Below are 24766 nucleotides of genomic sequence, written 5' to 3'. Positions count from 1 at the left end.
CATTACGCCAGGTAGACCACCAAAAGTTATTTTTTACCTTGGTTAAAGTTTTAGCGATTCCAGGGTGTCCTTCAATCAGAGAGTCATGATAACCTGAAATGATATGCTGTTGTAACTCCTTCTCGGGTACATATAGCCGGTCACTAAAATAAGGTAACTGATCCTTGATGCTATATTGTTCTCCTTGAGTTTGCCATGCGAGGAAAGCATCCATGTTCATTGACTGTCGAATTTTGTTTTGTAATTCGGCTTGTGATAACGCTGTTGTGATACCCACGAGTTTGTCTTCAGGTATGATGGGTACCGGGTCTGGAGTTATATACACTGTTTCATCGATGCCCATTTGAGATAAGACGTCAGCTTTCGCATTCTTGACCCCTGGTCGAAAGGTGATCACATAGTCATATTCGGCGAAGAAGAGGGCCCACCGTAACTGGCGTGAAGACTGGGCTTTGGCTGTTTTGAGATATTGCAGGTTCCGGTGGTCTGTGATCACTGTAATGGTGTGTCTAGCTCCCAGAAGATAGTGTCACCACGTCTTGAAAGCGAACTTGATGGCTAGGAGTTCTTTGTCCGTGATAGCGTAATTAATTTCCGGGGGTGAGAATTTTTTTGACCAAAAGGCCACAGGATGCAGCTGGCCAGTTTCTGGGTTCTTTTGTGAAAGGACCGCTCCCATTGCCATACTGGAAGCATCAGTTTCTACAACATAAGGGAGGTCTGGACGCAGGTGATGCAGGATTGGAGCAGAGGTGAACCTTTGTTTCAGTTCCTGAAAGGCTCTTTCTGCTTCCTCAGTCCAAGCAAACTTTTTATTGATTTTTCGTAGCAGTACTGTGATTGGGTGCACAACCTGAGAGAAGTCTGGGATAAACCGGCGGTAAAAGTTTGCAAAGCCTAGCATGCTCTGTATCCCCTTCAGAGATGTTGGTGATGGCCATTTTAGAATAGCGTCAACCTTATGTGCGTCCATTCTGATGCCTTTCGGCGAAAGGATAAAACCAAGGAATTCTACTTCGGTGACATGAAAAAAACATTTCTCCAGCTTTGCATACAAACGATGTTGGCGCAGCTTGGTGAGGACTGAACAAACATGCCTGATATGATCTTGTTTTGAGGCTGAGTAGACCAAGATGTCATCAATGTATACTAAGGCGCAAACGTCAATCAGTTCTCTCAAGACATCATTCATGAAATATTGAAACGCTGCGGGAGCGTTACATAAGCCAAGAGGCATGACTTGATATTCAAACCAGCCATATTTGGTACGGAAAGCGGTTTTCCACTCATCTCCGCTTCTGACCCTGACCAGGCGGTATAGAACTGGGCATCTATGACGTGGTCTAGCATATCCGGGATAAGAGGCAAGGGGTAGCGGTTCTTCATGGTTATCTGGTTTATTGCGCGGTAATCAATACAGGTCCTCAAGTCCCCTTCCTTTTTCGGTACGAAGAACAAAGGACTGGCTGCTGGGGACTTGGATGGGCAGATAAATCCATTTGCAAGGTAATGGTCCAAATAGGATTTCAGGTGAAGGTTTTCTGGTTCGGTAAGAGCATAGATCCTGCCGCAAGGGATTTGTGCCCCAGGAATAAAGTCAATTTGACAATCATAAGGCCTATGCGGTGGCAATGTGTTAGCCTGGTCTTTTTGGAATACGTCCTGAAAGTCACAATATTCATCTGGCAAAGTATTAATTACTCCCAGAGTAGAGGCTCTAGTATTGGACGTCTTGGAGACACAGGAGTCGGGTTCCGGGTCAGGAGAGTAGCAAGTTAGGGAGCAGTTGCTGGAGAAGGATAATTTCCGTGCCCGCCAGTCTATCAAAGGGTTGTGAGCAACCAACCATGGCATCCGTAGTATCAGCCGGAACTGAGGTGCCTTTATGAGATCGAACGAAATACACTCCCGATGTCCATCCTGACACAGCAAGGTTACTACTGCTGTGCACTGGGTTACTGGTCCGGAGGCAATTTCTGTCCCATCCACGGTAGTCACCTTGTCCCTGGTAGACTTAGAACACAAAGGGAGCCCCATCTTTGCTGCCAACTCTTGATCTATATAGTTCCCAACTGCTCCGCTGTCGATGTACGCTCTACGGCATGCATCTTTGACGATTGTTGGTGATTTATTAAGATCACGGGTATCGCAAAGTGTGAGGTCAGTGGCTCTTTCTCATCACTCAACAAACTGACCGCTACGGTTGCCGAGCTTGGTAGTTTTCCGATTCCTTAACTTCATCCTTTTCTGTGGCCCGACTGTCCTACTTGGAGGTTTTATTGGGCAGTCTTTCAGAAAATGTCCTGGTTTTCCACAATACAAACAAAGTTGCTGTTGTCTTCTTTTATCCCGCTCTTGTTTTGTTAATGGTGGTCGTATCCCTCCGATCTGCATGGGTTCTACAGCGTTGTCTGGCCCCCGTGGTGCATTGTCTTTAGACCGAACATAAACTACTTGAGAGTCTGCTTTTTGGTCCTGCAACTGATGGTCTAGCTGCACGACCAGATTTATGAATTCGGTACAGTCTCTGGGGGGGATCAACTACCTTGCCAAGACGTCCTTTAATTCGCCTCGTAAGCCTCGATGGAATAATGTGGTTCTTTTATTTTCTGGCCACCTGGCTTCAGCAACCAGTCTATTGAAAGTCACAATGTTTGTTAACAAGTCTTGGTTTCCCTGCCGGAGGGATAAAAGTTTGTTATCCACTGCTTGTTCCTGGGTATGGCAAGCAAACAGTTTTTCCATTTCTCTCTGGAACCCCCATTAGTTCTGTAACAACGGATCATTATGGGTCACCAACGGCACCGACCAATCCGCTGCACTTCCACTCAAGTGTGATAGGATGAAAGCTACCCGAGCTTGGTCATTTGGAAATGCCCCAGGGCGACAAAGGAAGTGAAGGTGACACTGATTTATGAATGCTGCATACTTCCTTGGGTCGCCCGAAAACCTTTCTGGTGGTGCCAGGGGAACTGGTCCAGGCAGCGTGATCTGTACTGGTGTGGGGGTATAAGATGGTGAGATAGGATTTTGCATCGGTGGATTTCCTCCAGGCAGAGGAGTCTGTCCTGCCTGCGATTGCAAGAATTGTCTGCTGATTTCGTCAGTGCACTCCTTGGTCACTATTAGGTCTCTCCGGAGTGCATTAGTCTCTTGTCGGGCTGAAAGAACCTCAGCACGAAGGTCCCCCAACAAATGGGCCAATTGGTCGATTTCTGATGTTTCCATGGCGCCCAGGTGGATTATTTATGTGAGGCTTCGCATTCTGTTACGCTCACCTGGTATCCACGGGGACGCCACCCAGCCAGTTGGTCGCTGGTGCCCTTCCCAATGATTCCCTGGTGTGGTCTCGGTGTCGATGGGATTCCGCCTGGAAATGAAGACTATATTAGGACTGGGCAACCAAGGTAAGTTTTCCCCCACCTCCCTTGTGTTTCCAGCCCCTGCAGGTTCTCTTCTCACCTGGTTGTCGGAATCGGTGGGCTCTCCGTCCTGCTCTCTGGGCAGGGGCGCGTTGTCTTTTGTGGGCGCGGGTGGTCCAGTTACTTCACTGACTGCAGCCCTTGTAGTGTCTTTCAGGTAGTCTTATTGCGATTGATGGCGTCCTAATTCTTGCATGCCTTTTCTCTGTTCTAAATGTCTCTTTTTTTATCTCCCTAGGAGCGCGGAGTGTCCGCTTGGAGAACTGCATATGCTGGTTCTCACCGGGAGATGATGGCGAGCTATAGCGCTATGATGCGGTAAGAAGGCGCATGCATAGCTCAGCGATGTCTTGTCCTCACTGACCTGTGCTTTTCTCTATTCATAGGTCGCAGTGAGTTCCCAGTGCAGATGGAGTTCTGGGCTATGCCGGCCGAAATACAACCAACCAGGTAAGTCTTTAAGCGCTTTGTGGTTGTAATGTCTCCACTACCTCCTTTAATGATGTCTTCCTCCTTTTCTCAGGTCCTTCGATCCGGGCGGTGAACTCCACAAACAGAGCTGCTCTGGAGCTGCGAGCAGTGAAGGATGATGAATGCAGGTAAGATTCTGCTGCTAACAATGTTCTTGGTTTTTCTGCAGGTCCGGAATTCACCAGGCTCGTGAGAAAGCTGGACACGGTGAGCGTCACGTTGCTAGAAGCAAAGTAACGCGAAGCGTGTTGTCTTGTTCGGGTGTGGTTTAAATAGCCACTGTAAAGTAGTCCAGGTTAAGTGGTCCCTAGGCCACCACACCCAAAACACTAGACCGCATAGCTTGGTTCTAGGAATCAAGCTATGTGGATGCCTCCTTGTTGGCTGAAAGCCTAACTAAAGTAGTTCCTCAAGCAGATGTCTTTCATTACTGATGAGCCTGGTGCCAAAGGCACCAGGACTTGCCCCAAAAGGGCCCGAGAAGTGGATGCCAGGCCTTATTAGGGATCCGAGCCCTGATTCCACCTGGTCAATGGGCTTGCCAGTGGGGATCAGGGCTGAGGGTCGTGACAGGAACCAACATGACAGCCCCAGAGAATCCCTGTGTGCCCCTTGTTTTGCCTGACAAGGGGAACTCACTTTCCTTGATGCAAGATTTTGTAGCCCCTGTATCGACCGTTGGTATTGATATTGTTTATTTATAAAGCACCTATACACAGGCAAGTATTTCAAAGTGTTCAAGGAGGTTGGCAACAGGGGAAAAAACAACAGTCACTCAGAGCCCTTGAAATTCTGAGACGATAATAGTCTGCACAGGCCAAGTAAGCACGTAAAATACATTTAACAGTTTGAGATACAGCCAATAGGCCTGATGGCAATTCTGCAGTTTTACCAGTGCAATTAGGGGTGAAGACAATGGAGAACAGACAGACGATCTTCAGGCAAGGTGTGTACATATCATGCAAGTGCACACGGTCACAGGGAGGGGAGGTCCAAGTGCACCCAGTCGGTGGAGACTCAGGTAATTGCAGAGAGAGACACTCTCTTGGGTTAATTCTCAAGTGCAGCGAGTGTGGGTGGGGTGTAGGGCCATGAGCCAAGTGCAAAAGAGGACTTGTGGGGGTGCCAGAGATCTGCGAGACTCTGATGTACACCTGGTGGCCAGTCGGCAAGCTGTAAAGAAGAGGATGGAGAGAGGGAAAGAGCAGAGAGGTAGGTTAGCAAGGTAGAGGGAGAGAGAAGGAAGAGAAGAGAAAGGTCTTGAGAATTTTCCATAACTTAAGAAGATCAGGCTCAAGATGGAGGGCAGCAGGGAGGCTATTCCAAAGGGAGACCCCTTCTGAGGATAGGGATCTTCCTCCAAATCTCTGCTTGGAGAACCAGCTCACTCGCAGAAGGTTGGAGGTAGATGAGCGGAGGGCTCGTGAGGGACAGTATTTAGGTAGGCAGCATTGCAGGTAGGTAAGACCCTAACCCTAGAAAGCGTTGTGAATAATGCAGAGGGTCATGAACTTGTTCCTTGCAGCCATGAACAAAGGTGTTTGGTCACCTACTTGCATTCCTATCCAGGGTTCCACTTCTGGATCGGTGGTAACGGACAGGATTGGACACATCAGAGATCCCTGTGGGCTGTCCTACTCCTTGTACATATTAGCACCGGGAAGCAAAAAGGATTCCCTCCAAAAAACACTTGTGCCAGTGTAATGAGTTAACATTCCTTGGGGTAAAGGGTTTTTCTTCCATGTCTTTACCGGTGCTGGCATAGTTGGTGGGATCCCATAGGTCTGTGCAGCCCCAGTCACTGGGTTCTGTTCAACCTGTACCTGCTGTGATTGCACAGAGCCTAAGGCATATGGCAGGGTTGGGTATTGCATTTCCTGAGCTCACATATGAAAATACTGTGACCTGTCTCGACAATCTCGTAACACGTGTCTGATCCTTCCGCATGACCAACACTGAATTTCATACAGCCCTCCGTAGTTATTTCCCATTGGGCCGTTGAATCATGGCTCCATTCCTCCAAACCCACCAAATGACCCGTTTCCTTGTGGAAATCCTCTCCCTACCCCTCAGAAACCATCTCATTTGCCTTAGACCGGGAGAATAACTGGCCATCTACCCTTATGTTATACCTGATTCACCATGTCCCTGTTGTCCCAATTGCCCCTGCTATCCCTCTATGGAGCTGGTAATCAGGGCCCCTTCCAAACAGATTTTTGCTAATGTTTTCTGAACAAGCTTTGCCTATGCCTTTTGTGTTTGTTCTATACTCTCCTTTTCCTTCTCATGCCTCCTTTTACAAAATGGCACAATGTGTGCCTGAATTTCTGGCCAACTCTTGGCATCCATCCCTACCACTTTATCTAGATTTTGCTGGACTTCCTTGGGGAGTCACTTCTTTGACATGTGGTTTCAAATTGCCACATTCTTCTCCCACACTTCTCCTGTCTCTGCCCCCCAAATCTCCTGAATTAACTGGATTTGTGCAGCAGGATCATCGTCCAACTTCATTGTTATGGCTAGAATCAAATTTATATCAGGCGTATCGGGATACATAATACACAGGGCCCTCATACCTGCAACCTGCAATTATTAAAAACTGCTCATCATGAGCATTTGAATCCAACTGAACTCCCGGATTCCCCTCTCTCCTCTAAAGCTCCTCTGACACTCTCCCATCAGAGCCATGAATAGGCTTTTCATGTCCCCTATGGCCAAAATAACACAGGTGGTATGCTTCTCTAATGCATAAATCCACTTCCCCACCCCTGCAGTGAGCAAAGGGAGCATCTTTATCAAAATATTCCGGTCCATGTGTGACCACGGGACATACGCCTTTCCATGACCCTTCTGGAGCTATGGAAATTGAGTCACACTTGCCTTTGCTGGGGACTCCCATCTCTCCCCAGCTACTTACTTTGGCCATGTGAGTAGCCTGGCACGTCCTAAGACTCCATGGTCTACTCTCTGTTGCCACTCCTGGCGCTTGACGCAGGGTGGCTACACCCTGCTCTCCCTGCTCGGCATCGAATTTCCATTCCCTTTTGTCTCCTACTCCTGTTATCACTTCCCCTGATACTTCTACAGGCACTCATGCATACTCAGCATTACCGTAGGGTGCCGGCTCCCATCCTCCCTGCTCGAACCCTGTATCCATGGCAATATTTCTATTCTCCAGGCCCACATTGACCTCTTTGATAATTGATTTATCCAACCTAACAGGAACCTGCGCATGCCTCTACCGTCCTTCTCCTACATCATTTGCCTGTGTATTCACTTCTTCCGCTCTTCATTTCTCTGCTGCATAACAGATTGACTTCTTCCTTAGCTAGCCTCAGCGCTTCTTCCATTTTTTCCCGCTCCCTTGTCACTGCTACTCTTCGCAACCTATCCTCTATCCTAGCAGAAAAACGCTCCCTCATTTTCAACCCTTCATCTGCTCTTCTAGCTGCCGACCTCACTCTCTCTCTCTCACTCTTCCACCCTTAATCTCTCTGCTAACCTAGCAGTCGGGGAAGTTATTCCCTGTCCCATTTTCTCAAAAGTTTAGCTGATGGAGAAATTACCTGTGTCTGTCTCGCCACCACTAGAGTGGCCGCTGGGGAAAATGGAGGTTCAAACTCAGGGTCTGTATACCCTTCTACGGGTGATAAAGGATATCATCAATATGGAGGTGGCACAGAAGGAATTCCTGCACCCCCACCTTTTTGTGCCCCTCTCCTGAGATTTTAAAATGATGACCCTTCCTTCCTTTTTCATACATGCTCCATAGCTCTAAGATGTTTAACTGTTTCTCTAACTTTCAGCCCTTGTGCATTGTAGTCAGGAAAGTATGCAGGTTATCCATATCCCCTTATCATAGGTCAAGTCAGTAGGCCAAAAATTGAGCATTTTACCTTTAGTTTCCTGCAGCTATTCCCAATGGTATTTTAGAATCTTCACCTTCTAACCAGGAAGTACCGGACACAAATGATTCAGTGGAGTCTCCATACTCCAGCCCAACTTACCCCAAAAAGTCACAAAATATAACAAAGAAGCAAACCTGCGGCACAACATTTCCACCCAAAGAACCCCCCTTTTTGACCCTTGCTGGTTTCTTAGTCTTCCCCTACACTCACTCACCTTACTCGCTTTCACCACAATCCCCTCACTTAGCTATCCATTTTAATTACACTTCTCACTCTGAAAAAAAAGACAGCATCTTATCCAAAATACACATGCCGGCAAATATCTCCGAGATATCTCCTTCACTAGAGCATAGAAGGAGCACAACGTTTTCCACCACATCATTTCCGCTCTCACTCTCTTCCTCACTAGTATAGTCTTCTCCAATGCCCTCTTTCCTGACTGCAGTAAGATTCCCTTCACTACTTTGACTAACCAAGAAAAGCAAGATGAGGGCTCCGCCCACACAGTCAATACACAATGAGGGGTGCCGAGAGTGTATTTCGGGAAGGTATCTATGGGTGGACTTATCATAAGATGCAACCTCCCCTCTAGGTGAGGGCTCCAGCCAACCAGACAAGCAAACTGAAGGGTAGCAGGACAAACCTCACAATGGACCCGCTGTGTAGGATACCACCTAACACTTCTAAAATAACAAACTAGGTAAAAAATATATACAAAGGAATTACAACGAAAAACAGTCCACTCACTCCTTCAATGCATTCACCCTTTCAATCTCCATAACCCCAGCTAACTCCACATATACACTCCAATTCTACCCTTACCAAAACCCCTTAAATCAAAGAAAACCCCTCTTTTTCCCCTATTTCCCCTCTTGCTTTAGTTTAGTTTATTATACCCCCCAAAAGTGCACTCACATGAACCCGAAGCGCTCTGATGTGGTGCTCTGTCAGTTCGTCCTGCACAGCTGGTACCACTCCTCTGGCTGTAGCATGTAGGCTGTAACAAGAATAAATCTTCTTATATCTAATTGAATGAATGTACTCCAGTTGGTTTCCAACACACCTATAGGATTTGAACCTTCTGATCATTGGATATTGTACTATAGTTTTCTCTGCGCTGTTTCGCAACACAACCATCACAACTGTTTACTATTATATTCGGGGACCTTGGGGAACCCTGGGTGTTGCATCTGCTGCGGTTAACCACATAGATCAAAGGAAGCTAGGCGCACTGCAGATTGTGACTCCACTTACCACAAGTCATATGCAAGTCTAATATGTGGCAATTTGTCCAAAAAGTAATACTAAAGTAACCTATCCCATTTTAACTACAATGGATACATGTATAAAATTGCAGCCTCACGCTAACTTTGTCGCACCGCAAGTCACATATATAGTGTGTGCAACATGAGCCCGTCTTCATCATTAGTATCCAGCTAGGAACAATCAGAGTGTATCAATTAATTTGATTGGTCCTCACTGTGTCGTTACCCGGCCGACAAAGCCTTACCTGCACTGGTTCATTTGTCCTTGTTCCTCGCTTAACGTTCCGATCTGCGAGTTGCCGCCATGGAAAGCAAATAGGGGCTACATTTAGTGCCTTCTTCTGTTCCATGGTGGCCATCTTCTTTATTTACCTTTTTAAAAAATGTTATATGGCCGCTATGGAAAGGGAGAATGAGCTTAGTTTCCAGGTCCATGGCGACCATCTTTTATTTTATTTTATTGGTTGTGAATCACTGGCGCGTCTCGCAACTGAAAAAAGTTCCTATTAGTACCCTGGTCTCACAGTTAAGGGTACTAATAGCCATAACCCTATTCGATCAGGCCTGTAACTACAAGCCCCAGGGCATTAACTGGCGTGGTAATGCCCCCCCAGCGAGGGGCTTATTGCTTAATTAGGACCTTTCCTGACCACCCCAACAGCAATCCTTGGTTGTGGGTCTAGCACTTGGAAATGTATTGGTTATACCTAGCAATGTTGTCAGTTCCTGTGCATGTCTATTGAATCATAGCAAATGGGTATCTCATGGCAGTCCCCTTCAGTTGGGCAAGTATCTGACATTTAACAGCAATATCTGTCAATGGGTGGAGTAACTGGGCAGTTGATGCCAAAATTTAGCAACGGCAAGTACCTGGGATTTTGTTGGTTATATTCGATAATGGGGCAAGCCTCTGGGAATTTGAAGGCAGTCCTCTGCAATGTGGTGAGCACCTGGGCCTTTGATTAAGTGTCTGGAAAGCAATACCTACAAACGAGATGAATACACATCCATTTGGTGTCAATGGTAAGAATGGCCGCGAGCACCTCTGGGCATTTAGGCACAATCCCTGTCAAAGAGGTGAGCACTGAGGTTTGTATTGGCAATATGCGATTACTTGACATTTTACAACAATACCTGATAAGTACCTAGCCATTTGCTGACTAACCCTGAGAATACTGCAAGTACTCCAATGCTTTGTTTCAAAATACTGAAATATGTTGTATCTCTCCACTGGCCTGGCTCCTAGAAATATGAGGGAGTACCTGCCACTTGATGAGAATTTCTGACATATGATTTGGGTGTGAACCATTTGAATGAAATACCCGGTGTTGACGAAACTAGTATCTGGTGGCAATACCTAGAATTTGATATGCGCATTTGTACATGTGATAGCAATAATAAAATGCACCTGTGGTGAGAACCTAAGCATATAACTGCCATTAGCAACTGGGGTGGGGAATGCTGATCTCAGGACGTGTTTCACAGAACCCACAGGCTGCCTCCCCCCCATCCAGCACCGCCATCTCCCCCCCTCCCTCCCATTTCTTTATTTTAAAAAACTATTGCCAACCCCCCTCTCCTGACCCACTTGCCTGATTGTTGCGGCGGCGGGTGCAGCAGCAGCTTCACTTCATCTCGATTGTCCGTCATGGTAATGGAAGAGGGGCTCCGGCCTTCTACAACCATGGCGGCCAACTTGGAAAAGAATTTTCCTTCACTGAACGGGACCCACAGCGCCCCATTCAATTAAAGAAAATACTTTTTTTTAGCACCCCAGGTTAACGCTTTGGTAAACCGTGGTGCTAATGTCGTTATGCACCCGTTCCACAGGCAACACCGGGGGTTAAACTTCCTTCCCTGGGACCATTAACTCGGGCCGCCGGGCCATTACCCCGGGTGTGGCCCATGGAGCATGTGGATAACGCCAGATTGTATCCAACCCAATAATCGTTTTGATTATTTTTCTTGTACATCGTTTAAACCAGAATGCCTTATCTTGAAGGCGGAATACATCCAATGTCGTACATTAAAAATCAAAACAAAACAACATAGACAACGAATGTGATTAGTGTCACTATTTCAAACATCTCTGGCATTCTGAATTAATCTTATTCATTGCAGTGTTTATGTGTCAGGGTAATAGCTGTACTAGCTTTTCCAGTCAACACAACTTTTCATGTTCGTCACGACATTTAGCAAAATATATTTTGCTGAGGGGAAAATCGTAATTGCATTTTCTGTTTTTTGTCCTATTTATAACCACGGGTTGGACGGAGATGCAACGCCAATACACGACAAGACAGAAAACGATGTCACAATTAAAAAGTAAAAACTGCCAGCTTTAACGCTTGTTTTGTTCTGTGATGGAATCTTGTTTTCAGTCATGTTAGAGCATAGGTTAATATTTATTATTTCGGTAGATGGCGGTATAGTGCTAGTTTTCATTTAGCTGCTTGACGATATTTTGCAAGCAGCATTGTATTTTAAAAACAGCAGGAGGCACTCACACAATACGATTTACTAGAGATTCGTTTATTTCTGCACAGAACTGAAGTGGTTCAACTATGCTTTGAGTCATTCCTGAGCATAATGTTATTTGCATAATGCATGGAATATTTAGTTATCACCGGAGTTCTCATTTTAAGTGTAACTATTGGCATAGCAAAAGAAAAGGAAAACCACTTGCAACCAGTCCAAAACTGAGCAGCCGGTGTACTCCTTGGTCTAAAATGTTTTGGCAATATTGCACACGGTTGTCTTTCGGAAGAGCAAACTATTATTTTCAAGATGATGGACGTTTCTCATAACCTGTGCTCGTCACATGCTCTGAAACGCCTTAGCAGGCTGACCCACAGAGTCATGATAAACATGCCCCGTGTACTTTCACCCTAAAATGCTTTAGCGCCCTATACAGGATGTTCGTGTATCTTGGTCAATGGGAATGCAGGAATCACAGGCACTGTTAACAGGGCTGTAATTTCAACATCTTTCTTGTTGGTGGCACCAAGTGTCTCACTTGCTGCTTTGCCCCCCATATTATTTCTCACTGCCCATGCCCACTGGTAAGTGTACTATAAATCATTGGTATACCTTACCACTTGTTCCTTTGCCTTTTACAGAGTAGTTCAAAGGCTCAAGAAACATGCACTGGACGCTTTCTCTTTCTCCTGAGCCAAATATAGAATCGGCTCAGGCCGGGCATTCAAGCACTGCCCGTTTCCCAAGTCACAGCTATGCAGACACACCCATACAGCGTCCATGGCTCTGCAGGGCATTAAGGTGCTCAGGTTGCAAATATATTTCTTTTTATCAGTGGCAGTGCCTTTCATATGCATGAGGGAACATTTCCAACTTGGCCCTCATTACAACACCGGCGCTAAATCATGGCGCTATTAGCACCATGGTTGTTGCCGGTGTTGTAACGGGTCCGCCATGGTTCGATGGGGAATTACCACCCCATTCCAAGGTTGGCGGGGTGGTAATTCCCCATTGAACCATGGCCCTTCCCCATTCCCATTTTCGCCCCATAGGGCTCTATGGGAATGGGGAAGGCGCTAAGTACGGTACAGCAAATTGCGGTACCGTACTTAGCACCAAGGTCCCTTTGCGGGTCCCTACTTTAACGGCTGGTGTAGACCTGCCGTTAACGTCGGGTCCCGCAAAGGGACCTCGTAGTAAGGCGCTAAGTGTTTAACGGCGCCGCAGCCTTTTACGGCGCCGCAAAACACTTAGCGCCAGGGTCGTAATGAGGCCCCTAGTGTAGACCAATCCTATTGCAAACCAGGATGTGGAGGAGGCGGATGCCAGTGGGTACATGGAATGGGGACCCGGCAGAAAGCCGGCTTAGACTGTGCACGTTTTATGTTATTTACATGGAGTAGAGTTAGATCCCTAGGGCGAGTAAAATGGGAGCAGAAGGAGAGCGTGAAATAGTTGTTTGGGGGGAGAGGTGACTCCCCTGTAGGCTTGTGGTTCCCCTTTCTTTGAAGGAATGTCTTTAGGTCGATTTTAATGGCCGGGGAAGAGGCAATGATTTCGACCTCCGGGGGTAGGGAGCAGGCTCGGACTGGCCTATAGGGTAATAGGCCAATGGCCGAACCAAAAACACAAAATGTGGGTGTGGTTTTCAGTCAAAGTGAGCCACATTTTAGGTCAATTTGGGATAGTTTGATGAGTTAATTCACTCTGCAGCTAGTAGTTTGGACCAATGTTGTTGAATGAATATTCTTTAAACTACACAATTTGCATCACACTTTATCAAAAAAACTCCCACGTGGTTACTATTCAAACAGTGTCACAAAAGGAATGAATAGCCATTTGCAACAGCGGGCCACATTTTCATTGGTGCCCGAGAGACTTTGATGGCCCAGTCCGACCCTGGTAGGGAGTAGACGAGACTGGCGAGGACCAGAGTGGATATCAAAGATTTAGTTGTTTAAAAGACAGAGGTGAGGGTAGATGTTGCGGATGTTCAGAAGTGTTAACCTCGCTGCCGTGGCTCTGGAGCTGATAAATGGTTGGATCTTTAGTTTGCTGTCAAAGATGACCCCACGTTTGCAAGCCTTGCTGAGGGAGTTTGAGGAGAAGGCGCAGAGCATAGGTTTCTTTGTGAGTTGCTAGTTGAGGTAGGTTGGCACTTAGTTGCATGTGTGCATTTGAGAGTGTGCTGTGAGAGGGTGAGGTGTCACTAGACGTCTGTGTTCAGCAGGACAGGGCTCATTGCTTACATGCAGGTGAGGGTATGGTGTGCCTCTAAAGCCCATTAACGACATCACTTCTGGTATATAATTATTACTATTAGGGTATTTATTGAGTGCGGACCTAGCATCAGGAAGCAACAGAGCCACAGGGGGAAATGCACAGTGAGGGAAGCACAGAGCATACAACAGGTAGGCATAGGGTGGTTCATTTGGCAGCGTTGGATTTACAAGCAACTAGGGAGGAAATAGGGCAGAGCAGATGCCCAGTCTCCGGTTAGGTGGGGGAGTATGCGTAGACCTTGGTGTTAGGGAAGAGCCATTTCTTCAAGAGGAGGGTCTTGAGACCCTTCCTGAAATGTAGAAGTGAGGGATTGAGCCTCATGTTGACAGGGTGGCCTAGACAGAGAAGGCATGTCTTCTGGCTCTTTCCCTCCTGCAACAATGGAGCTAAAGCCTGCAGATATATTTACTGCTGATGGATCATAGGCCTCCGGAGATGCTGAGATTTTGAATGGGTTAGCCTAGGAACTTGAGGGCGACCACCTTGTAGGTGATGCAGCAGGATCTGAAGGTGGTATGGGCTTGAAGCAGTAGCCAGTGCAGCTTGATGAGGGTCGGGTAATGTGGTCGAATTTGCAGAGTTCATTCGTGATTCACGCTGCATGTATATGTGGCATGATATAGGTTTCAGAGGTAGGTGTTGAGAGTGAGCGCATGATCTGTGTGATGCCTGTTGGGACCTCGCCAGACTTACAGCTCACGGAGAATCCGAACGAGCTACATTCATAGGAAGCCCTACACAGGGTCTGCGATTCCAAGTCGACCCAGGCACCCTGTCACCCATATGGATGCCAGCAAGAGCAAGCACAGACCAAAACCTCAGATCACAGTCCGTGCCCAGTACCCCAACAAACCTCTGGAAGCATAGGAGTTTCCACACAGCTTCCGGGAAAGGGAGACCTGCATATATAAGGCCCCAGAAGAAGATTGTGAATCATAACAATCGGAACGTCAGTGATCCTCGTGGCAAATTGATTACAGACCACACTCAAGGAACACATTGAATTCTCTTTATTTTCTATCAGACGTCGGACCAGTCTCTCTTGGTCGTGGATCAGCCTCCACTGGCCATCATTTCCAACCACTTCTATATAGACAGATACAACTACCACTGTCTATATTAGCCCTTTTAGGGCTAAATACCAGTGCCCTACATCAAAAGGAAAAACAGTAATTGGATATAATACCTTACAGCATTGACACTATGAGGTTGGGGTGTGCAGGGGACGGGAGAGTTCCATAAGTTTATGGACATCTGTTGGTTTCGCATAATGCTGAATGCATGACATGGGGAATGTGGTATTCCCGTGGATCGCCTTATCTCCAAAAGCCTGCTACGCTTCCCTTTCTCACACAGAGAGACGGAGACAGGAGATGGGGTACACACGTCTTTATTAACTTTAAACTGGAACTGAACTTCCTTTCCCTGGCCCCTCCCCTTCCCGCTTTCCTGTGTCCTTCCCCACATGATATGAGCCAGTGACAACACCACACCCCCCCCCCGATACTGAAACAGGAAGTCCTGCTTCAATTAATTTCTTCAATGAGCTGGTGAGGCTTTTTCCGAGTTCTTTGGGGTAGCTGGTCTTGCTGCTCACTGCATCCTTGGGACGGCCAGGACGGCACCTCGGTGCTTGAGTCTTCTCTGTCTCCATCATAGGGTGCTTTCCATTCGTGAAAAGGACCTGGCGACCTGGGGTCAGCAACTGGCACGATCCCGGCATTCGCCTGAAGTGGGAGGGGTCTCTTGTTGTGGTCTTTCTGTCACCCTCCGCTGTGATGAGGGATCCCTTTACTTGTACAATTGTGAGGGGTTCTTTGTTGAAAGCGGCCATGTTCTTGCAACCTTGGGGTTGTTTCACAATGACCACATCGCCTGGCTCAAGTTCATTTTCCTTGGCTCTCCTTTTTCCAACGGCTTCTCTTGTGCCCTGAGGGGTTCACTAACAAATGCAAAATCCTTAATGTATCGTGTGTAATCGCTTGCCAGCCCTAAGAAGGATCTGAGGTCGGACGTGGAGCAGGGTGGTTCTGCGTCTGTGAGAGCGCTGACTTTCTCTGGGTCAGGCGAGTGTCCTTTTTCTAAATTCACATTTATCTTTGTCTAGGGTGAGTTGTGCTTCCTCGAGAGCCATGGCCACTCGCATTAGTGTGTTGTTGTGCTGTTCTTGTGTCTGACCAAATACTAAAATATCATCACTGTAATTCAGACAATTTGGCATGTGCTTGATCCTATTATATATCTCTGATCGAAAAATGTCTGCCGCCGATGAGACTCCAAAACTAAGCCGGTTGTACCTATATAGGCCCAGATGAGTGGCAAAAGTGGTGATGTATCTGGACTTTTTGCTGAGCTCTAGCTGGTGGTACCCTTTGTTGAAGTCCAGCTTCGAGAAAATGGTGGCCCCTTTGAGAAGGTGTACCATGTCCGTGATGCGTGTGGCTTGATGACGTTCTCTCATGATGGCTTCATTTGGCCCTTTTCATGTGCACGCATATGTGAATGTCTGCCGAGTCTCTTTTGGGTACAGGAACGATGGGGGACACCCATGGTGTGGGGCCTTCTGCTGGCTCAATGATGTCGGCCTCCAATAATTTATTCAGTTAATTCTCCACCTGCCTATGTATGTTTATGGGGATCCCCCTGTATTGTTGCGCCACTGGGGTGACATTGGTGTCGATGTGCAGTTCAATTTGACGACCTTTCAGTTTGCCCAGAACCTTGAACAGTGCTGGGAATACCTGTTCAATGTTCGCGGTGGGATCCAGGTATTTGTGTACCATGAGTCTATAGAGAATATGGATAAGGCCCATTTCAATGGCCATCTTGTAGCTCATGATGTATCCACTGTCGGTGGCAGCCTCCAGGATGTGCATGGGTATGTCTTTGGCTTGTCCTTTGTATCTGCATGATGCTGTAAAGAAGCCCTTGCAGGCCAGGGGTGTCTTCGAGCCGTAGGGAAATATGAGTGCCTTTGCGGGTTGCAGACTTGGGGGGAATGTGGAATGCTATTGTATACCTCTTCGCTGATCACGTTTACGGTGGCTCCGGTGTCCACCAGGAATTCTGCCGCCGTACTGTTGACTCATATGATTAGAGTCAGACTGTGATCTTTTGCCGTCGGGTTGCCTAGGGCATACAGGTAACCCTTCTTCTGTGGTTCTTCCTGGGGCCTTTCACTTTTCTTGGCGTTGTCCCCCGAGGATGCGCCTGACGTGCTGTGTGACTGTGATTGTTCAACTAGATACCTGACGTATCTTTGCGGTCTCCTCTTGGGTCTGGATGTCGTAGGTTTGCTATCTCTCCAGTCATTTGAGGTTCTCCCCTTTCTTCTGTCTGGCTGGTCATCCCGGTATTTGCGGTGGACAGTGTTGTGCGGGTAGCTTGTCGTGCGGAGTGGACTGTGTTGTCTTTGGCCTCTGTCTGACGTTGGCCGTCCAGTTCTTCCTGCTCCGCGCATTTTGCCGCGGTATATGAGACAAACCGCCTTGTAGTGAGTTTCTTCCCCAAAGGCGGAACACTGCTGGACCATGGCGGGGCACTGTCCTTCATGCAGGTATTCATGACCGCACCTGTAGCAGAAGGGTTAACTGTTGCTTTTTGGTACTCCTTCTAGTTTGTTTAGATTTTCCTGCTTCCTGTGCATAATTTTGATGTTGTCAAGTCCTTACACTTGCGATGGTAGTGCTGCATATAAGCGGGCTTGGTGTAAGATTTCCTCCAGGCTTTGTGGTTTTTGTAGTGATCTTTTTCTGAATTCTGCACACTCGCACCTGACTATGATTTATGATTTGTTGGAGTATTTGTTGAAGTCACAGTGCTTCATTTTTAGTCTCAACCTCATCACAAACGCATCCATGGTCTCACCTTTGGTTTGTTTGTTGGTGTGGAAAATGTGTCTCTCATAGTCCACGTTTGTATGGGGCATGAAATAGTCTGTGAGCGTTGTCTTCTGGTTGATGTATGTGTCAGTGTCTTCTTCAGGGAGCTCGTCCACAATGTCTCTTACATTTGAGCCTATTGCATGGGTTAAAAGGCTGTGTTTCTTTTCATCATCGATCCGTCCAACTGCTTTGAGGCACACATAAAAGTCCCTCAGCCACCTTTTCCACTGTGGGCCTAGTGTGCTGGTATCACTGAGGTCGAAATTGGTGGGCAGTTGAGGTAATAGGCTGTCAGACATTCTTGGTGGTAGTGTGTGAGCTGGTGTTATTTGCTCAGTTAGTGATTCATTATCCAACGTTATTTCTCTGCCGGTGGGTGTTTGTTGATCTTGTTCCCCTTTGAGTTGATCTTGTGTGGGGTTCAAAGTATGTTTGATTCAGGGTTTATGGCTGATTTGCCCTCGTGCCGCTTGTAGGCTGCGTGAAGACACTGTTTTTGATGTCCTGAGCCAGTACTTGGTGTGAGTTAGCTAACTCTTGCACGCTCTTTGTGCTTCTTGTTTGATGAGCATTCTAAATGTTCAGGTAAAGTGTGCTGAGATGAAGACTGGGGTGATTTCTTGCAGTGTGGCTTCTTCCCCCACGTCTTCGGGCTGGGAGTGGGTGGGGTGGATCGCTGCCGTTGGCGGGAGGATTATCCTGCGACCGCCCGGGAATGTTTGATGCAGCGGGGAGCCTTCGCGCTCGTACCCGCTGCTGGTGACAGTTACTGCAGGCGGGAGATTTCCTCTCCGACCACCCAGAAGTAGCGTTGCAGCCTGGAGCTTCGATGCTCCCACCCGCTGTTGGACCTTAGCCATTGGCGGAAGACTGCTCTCCAACCTCCCGGATGTGACTTTGATGTCCTGATGAAGGGGAGCCTTCGAGCTCACACTTGCTTATCTGCTTACTCGGCCTTGGGGAACCTTCGTACTGCCCGCACATCGACTGCGGCAGTATGACCATGCGGCTCAAGTGGAGTTTCCTCACATTGTTATGAGTGCGGCTGCGCCATCAGTGCAGCAAAACGTGCTGAGTTCTATAACGCGCTTCGTTGTCAGTGTGGTATTCCTGTGGAACGTCTTATCTCCAAAGGCCTGCTACGCTTCCCTTTCTCACACAGAGAGACGGAGACAGGATATGGGGTACACAGGTCTTTATTTCTCTAACTTCAAATTGGAACTGAACTTCCTTTCCCTGGCCCCTCCCCTTCCTACTTCCCTGTGTCCTTCCCCACGTGACATGAGTCAGTGATGACACCACAGGGAACAGGACTCAGTGTTCACTCTCTTTGCTTCTCCTTTGATACACCCCCTGCTGCCACAGCTGCTCCCTATGTCCTCTGCAGACAGTTCTATATTTATTTCACTCTGCAATTCATTCACTCTCTGCTCCACCCAAAATTAAAAGATGCTCAGTACACAGTGTGCAAAATGTATCAGGTGACATTGGGGGGCTGATAAATTGTCGTACTTGCCTAAGTGTTAGGTTTTCTGGGAGGCATGAACAGTTTGCTTAAGGGTTAGCAATTGCAAGAATATGAAATTGCAGGACCCATGTTCACTTTTTTTTCTATGCAGGGGACTGAATGAGAGTAATTTCAGGCCTCGAACAGCGTCCACCAGGCGATCTTGGCTTGGGCCAAAATCCCTTGCTGTGTACCTCAGAAACCTGATGAAGATCCTCTAACAGAAGGCAGACTGGGCATGGGCTTAGAAGGCTTGCAGAAGGTAGAGAGGTTGCCAGACTTGGAAATGCCGAATAGAGATACGAAAAGTGGCAAAGCTTGGAAAGCCCCCAACTATTATCCCTCGCCCTGTTCTTCATGCTGCCTTATCTCACCTGGTGTTCAGGCCGCTGCTTGATTCTCAAACTTCACAGGGTGGCATTTCATTTCAGAGGGATGGCGGGAGAACTCTGGACAAAGAGAGACAGAATGGTAAATACCACTGGTGTTATGTGGTAGACTACCCTCAATTCCAGAAGTGCCAAACAATGCCAGAGCAGAAAAACACTCTGTCGATTGACCACTGCGTAATTTACAAATTACAACTGGTGGTTAGTTTTATGACCAGTAGAATTCGTAACACTGCAAAGTTTTTTTGTTGCACCTGCGGTCATTACCAAAGATAGCAAAGTAGAAAGTAATTCCATGCCACTGGTAGTGAGCTAAAATACTTAATTTAATGCATCGTATTTTTGGTGGGAGACAATGGGTGACAGAGCAGTATCCTTTTTCCCAGGACATTAGACTGAATGTGTACAAACTGAAAGAATTATAATAGTGCACATTTAACTACTATCTAGTTATGTGTGATTTAAAGAACATTGTGACAAATTCCAGGGTATTTTCGCTGCTGCCATGGGGGGAGCCCCTTCCCATGAGGCCAGGGAGGTGGGGCTGCTACCCGATAGTCCCCGTGGGCGTGGTACTTAGTGGGAGGAACTTAGGGGGAGGGAAACGTCTTATGGGCCCAGTGACAACTATTATAGGAGAACGCATTGTCTACCTACCTCACCCTTACCTCCCTCATCCTCCTTCCCTACACAAACCTCTATAGTTCCCAGCAATTCCATGTTTTTGCAAAATAGAAGACTGCATCCCCATGACACATACTGAGACTAGGAAGATTAGCGACTGCCCATATGGAGTGCATGTCAATACTGGAACAAAGAACCGTGGAGCAATGAGGAACGCAGCGCACAACCAAGGTACACGTTCCAGTCAATATGAACACTAAAAGGGAAGAAGGACTGCGCATGTTGTCAGATTATCCCCAGAGGAGCCAAGGGCCAGGAAGTCGTCCGGCCTGTCGCGGAGAGGAGATGCTAACGGGGATGCCGAGACTTGCTCAGAGGCGCATCAATCCGGTCTGCAACTGGCAGACAGAAGGAAGGGTTCAAAGGAAGAAGGCCAGGCGGTCGAGGAGAGATCCTAAAGCCGCCCAGCCTTCTTTGCTGCAAAGCTGTCGCAGAAGTGACGGACCCCTCGCGAGAGAGAGAGAATGCTGGAAAGCATACAGAACTGCTGGAGCAGTCCGGACTAGGAGAGAGGAAGCAGTCGTGGAGAGAGCCTCCAGCTGTCCTGCTGACACCGCTGTGGAGCCACTGCAGGGAGCGTGGAGCCTGTGAGTGAGAGAGAGAGAGAGAGAGAGAGAGAACAAGGGAACCTGAACATACAGAGGAGACACAGCATTGAACCCAAACTACCAGGGTTGTTGGGGAAGCTTGGAAAAGCACCAGAAACATGAGAAGCAGGGTCTGGGACCTATATCCATGTACAGAGACTGCCTTTAGTGAATTCAGTCATAAGAATACCTGGCAGCGCAGTGAACGAGGTGCACAAGTGATAAATAGACACACAATCCTTCTTCTTCAACACAGTACCTAGGAGGAGAGCAAACCAGGTCTGCCAGCAGGGGTCTGCGACCCCCATCTAAAACCAGGGGATGGGAGACATTCCCTCAGCAGTTGTTGAACTATACCAATAGCCTGAGAAAGGCCAGTGAAGGGAGACATTCCCTCACCAGTTGTTGAACTACCATATAAGCCTGAGCAAGGCCAGCCAAGTAAGAAAAACGAGCCTGGGACCTGCACCCATAAAAGGAAGAAAGATCATCATCATTCTTCATAGTCACAGTACCTGGGGAGGAGTCATCCCCCCTGACATTGTGAACTGCCTAGAAGCCTGACAAAGGCCAGGGGAAGTGAGACATTCACCCACCAATATAGAACTGTCCGAGAAGCCTGAGCAAAGCTAGGGGAAGGGAGACGTTCTGCTTACAGAGACTTGAGCTACCAAAAACATGAGAAAGGTTAGGGGGAGGGAGACATCCTCCTGACATTGGGAACTGGAACCAGAGGGGAGGGAGTCTTCTCCCTGGTCAGAAAGACTGAAGAAAGTTATATCCCAAAGTTATCATAGTGAAAACAACTATGAGGAACAAGGAACCTTGTGAATGACTTGTGAACTGTCCTTTAAGAAACCTTGTGAACCTGGAACTTTATGTTGATTCAGAACGAGACTGTAATCTGGGGATGGGAGGCATTCCCTCAAAACACAGTCTCAACTTGAAACTATTGAAACCCCCCCCAGATATTTTGTTTCATACATAGTATAAGGGAAGGAAATAGGTTTTTGACACAGGATGGTGGACTCCTTATTTTTGACATCCTGACAAATTCCATAGTACTTTTAGTTGAGGCAGGGAAACCCTTCTTAGAAACAGGGTGAGATAGGTTTTCTTTTCTTTACTTTTATACCACAATACAAGTCTTTGCCAATCACCATGCCACCATTGTGTCAAACTCATACTTCTGCACCCTTACAACATATACATTATTCATAATGGTTTGAAAGTATATACACTGGAAATTATAGCTCTTTTTATTTACAATTTTGAATCTTATACTAAGAGCATTTATACAGCGTTAACCCACTTAGTTAATCAAGCACTTCCTCTAATTGTATTCTGAGTCGCCGCGAGTCACACCAGTCTCCCATATTGTGTCTGGGGACATTGTGGCCCATGCAAAAGATTGCAGTTATCCTGGGAGTGAGTTGGAAAGCCTTTGTAACTCTCTTCAGTGAACTCCACTGTAATGGGTGTGTTGGCTCTGATGTGTGTTTCGGCGGCCATAGTTTCTGAGTTAAATGAATACTCGTTGCTCTCTCATATTGACTTTTGGCACTGAATCTATTCATGTTCATGAATCTAAGGCGTTAAAATAATGACGAATAACAGGTGATGAATAGGAAAACAGGCGTTTAATACTCAGGGAGAGAAACGTATACTGCAGCATTCACATCCAAAACGCTGACAGCAATGGAGCAAGACTACTCTCTTACAGAAAAGGAGAGGGTGACCTGTACATGGGTGGTGAATAACGTCCGGTCGTATCTCTTGGGAAGGAAATTCAACCTGGGGACAGACCACAAGCCTCCAGTGACCATACTAGGACCCAGAAATACTGGAGACCAAACTCCGACATTAGCCCGACTGGCTTAAAACTGCAGCATTTCACCTTCAAAGTTCAAGCAACAAATAACCCAAAACCAGGGGAAGAGGGTCTACTTTACAATAAGACGAAAGGCTAAAGAAAGAGTACATGAAAAAGGGTGGTCCAGAGAAAAGACACTAATGCAGAGCTTACAGAATTATTGGAAAATACAATCTGAAGTACATAAGCAAGAGATAATTCTAAGAGGAGATACTAATTCCCCCAACAAGCATAAAGGAATGGATAATATCGTGGGGGTAAGAAGGACATACAGGCACAACCTTGACGAAAAGGAGAATACAGGAACAGTACTGGTTGCCTCAAATGGCCACAGAAATCGAGAGGTTATTAACTAACTGCACAATATGGAGGGAAAAAGACAAAAGATGAATAATAGTATCAGTACCACTAGTGTACGTAGAATGGTTGGCATAAACATAGATCCAGATTGGAGTCGACTTCATAGGTTCAATGGATTATTTACCCAGCGAATTGAAGTATGCAATGGTATTGGTGGACCACATGTCGAAATGGACAGAAGTTCACTTCATGTCTGAGATGACGACAAGATTGACAGTAAAGTGTTTTCAAGAAGTATTTAGGAGAAAGGGTTATCCTAAATGGATAGTGACTGACAGCAGTGTTCTGTTCACACTGGAGGAAATTAAAATGTACCTAGAAAGTATTGAAAATAGGCGATCCGCCTTATAACACCCACAAGGAAATGGCCAAGTTGAACGCATGAAGAAATACATCAAAAATATCATAGAGGCAACATACAGAGGAAGCCTGGACTGTGAAGAAGTATACAAAGACATAGTGGTGCACTGAACCACACACAATAGTTTGACAGCAGTGTCACCATTCTTCATGATGGGGAAAGGCATGCAAACTTGAAACCAATGTTCCCTCTTATTATTTTTCTCTATGTGCGGAACCGGTAGGCTGTTATGCACACATTATTTTCCATGTGCACAACTAATGAGGTAAGCCACTTTGTGAGCTACCGTCGCAGAAAATATGATGATATGATAGGTTATTTATAACACGCTTAATAAGCGCGGACCCGGGGATCGAACCTTTGGTGCTCCGTGTCGTCTTGCTTCCAAGGTAAGCACGTTACCCCTGAGATAATCACCCGAGACTTTATAAAGGAATTTCCTCATCCCAGCCACTGCAATTCCTTAAAAATCTTACAACACTTTTTCCAAACACACAAGCTAAAACAAAATGTCATATGTGATTATAGAGAAAACTCAACAACCAGTCCAAGCCTTCAATATCTGCCACAGTACCTTGCAAACATACTTCTGCGCAGAGAAAAATGTCGGCCTCATTACGAGTTTGTCAGTAAGTGGTAAAGTTGGATATAACTCCATTACCGCCGACTTTACCACTACACCAAATTATCATTTCAGGCCTGGAGTGGAGGATTTGCCCCCAGGAAAATCCTGGAGGGAAATCCTACAACTCAACGCCAAAATCGTCGGAATTTCCGCTGCGGTAATTCCAGCAAATTGAGTCCAATCGACTCAATATGGACTCAATATTAATGGGAAATTACCCCGCCACCACCAGTTGTAATTCAGTGGAAATTGCTCCGGACCAAGTGCTGGTAACTGTAATTCGTTTGGGCAGTATTCTGGTGGATTTACGCCGGGATACCGCCCCAAGTCGTAATGAGGCCATGTTTGTTTTATGCCACTGAAAAATCACTCATTTGTATTACAAAACACAAATATCTCTTGTCATAACTGATGTTGCTGTCAAGAAACTCAGACAGAATACATTTGCCGATGGATTAATGGCAATTGAAAGCAATGCGTCAAAACCATGCTGAAAGGAGCTCAAGTGCCACTTTAATGAAGTAATTCAAGGACCAGAAGAACATGCTTCTAATAATTTGTGTAAGGATCATAATTGCATCAGAATAATTACACCTTAGAATATTATGATCCAAAATTCCTGTGCCTCTGCTTACTATCCACATTACGTTCTCCTGTGGGTACTGATAA

The sequence above is a fragment of the Ambystoma mexicanum genome, chromosome 7q (genome assembly GCF_040938575.1).
Source record: "Ambystoma mexicanum isolate Mex_15411 chromosome 7q, UKY_AmexF1_1, whole genome shotgun sequence".
NCBI classification, from domain to species: Eukaryota; Metazoa; Chordata; class Amphibia; order Caudata; family Ambystomatidae; genus Ambystoma; species Ambystoma mexicanum.
Note: the sequence above shows the minus strand (reverse complement) of the source record.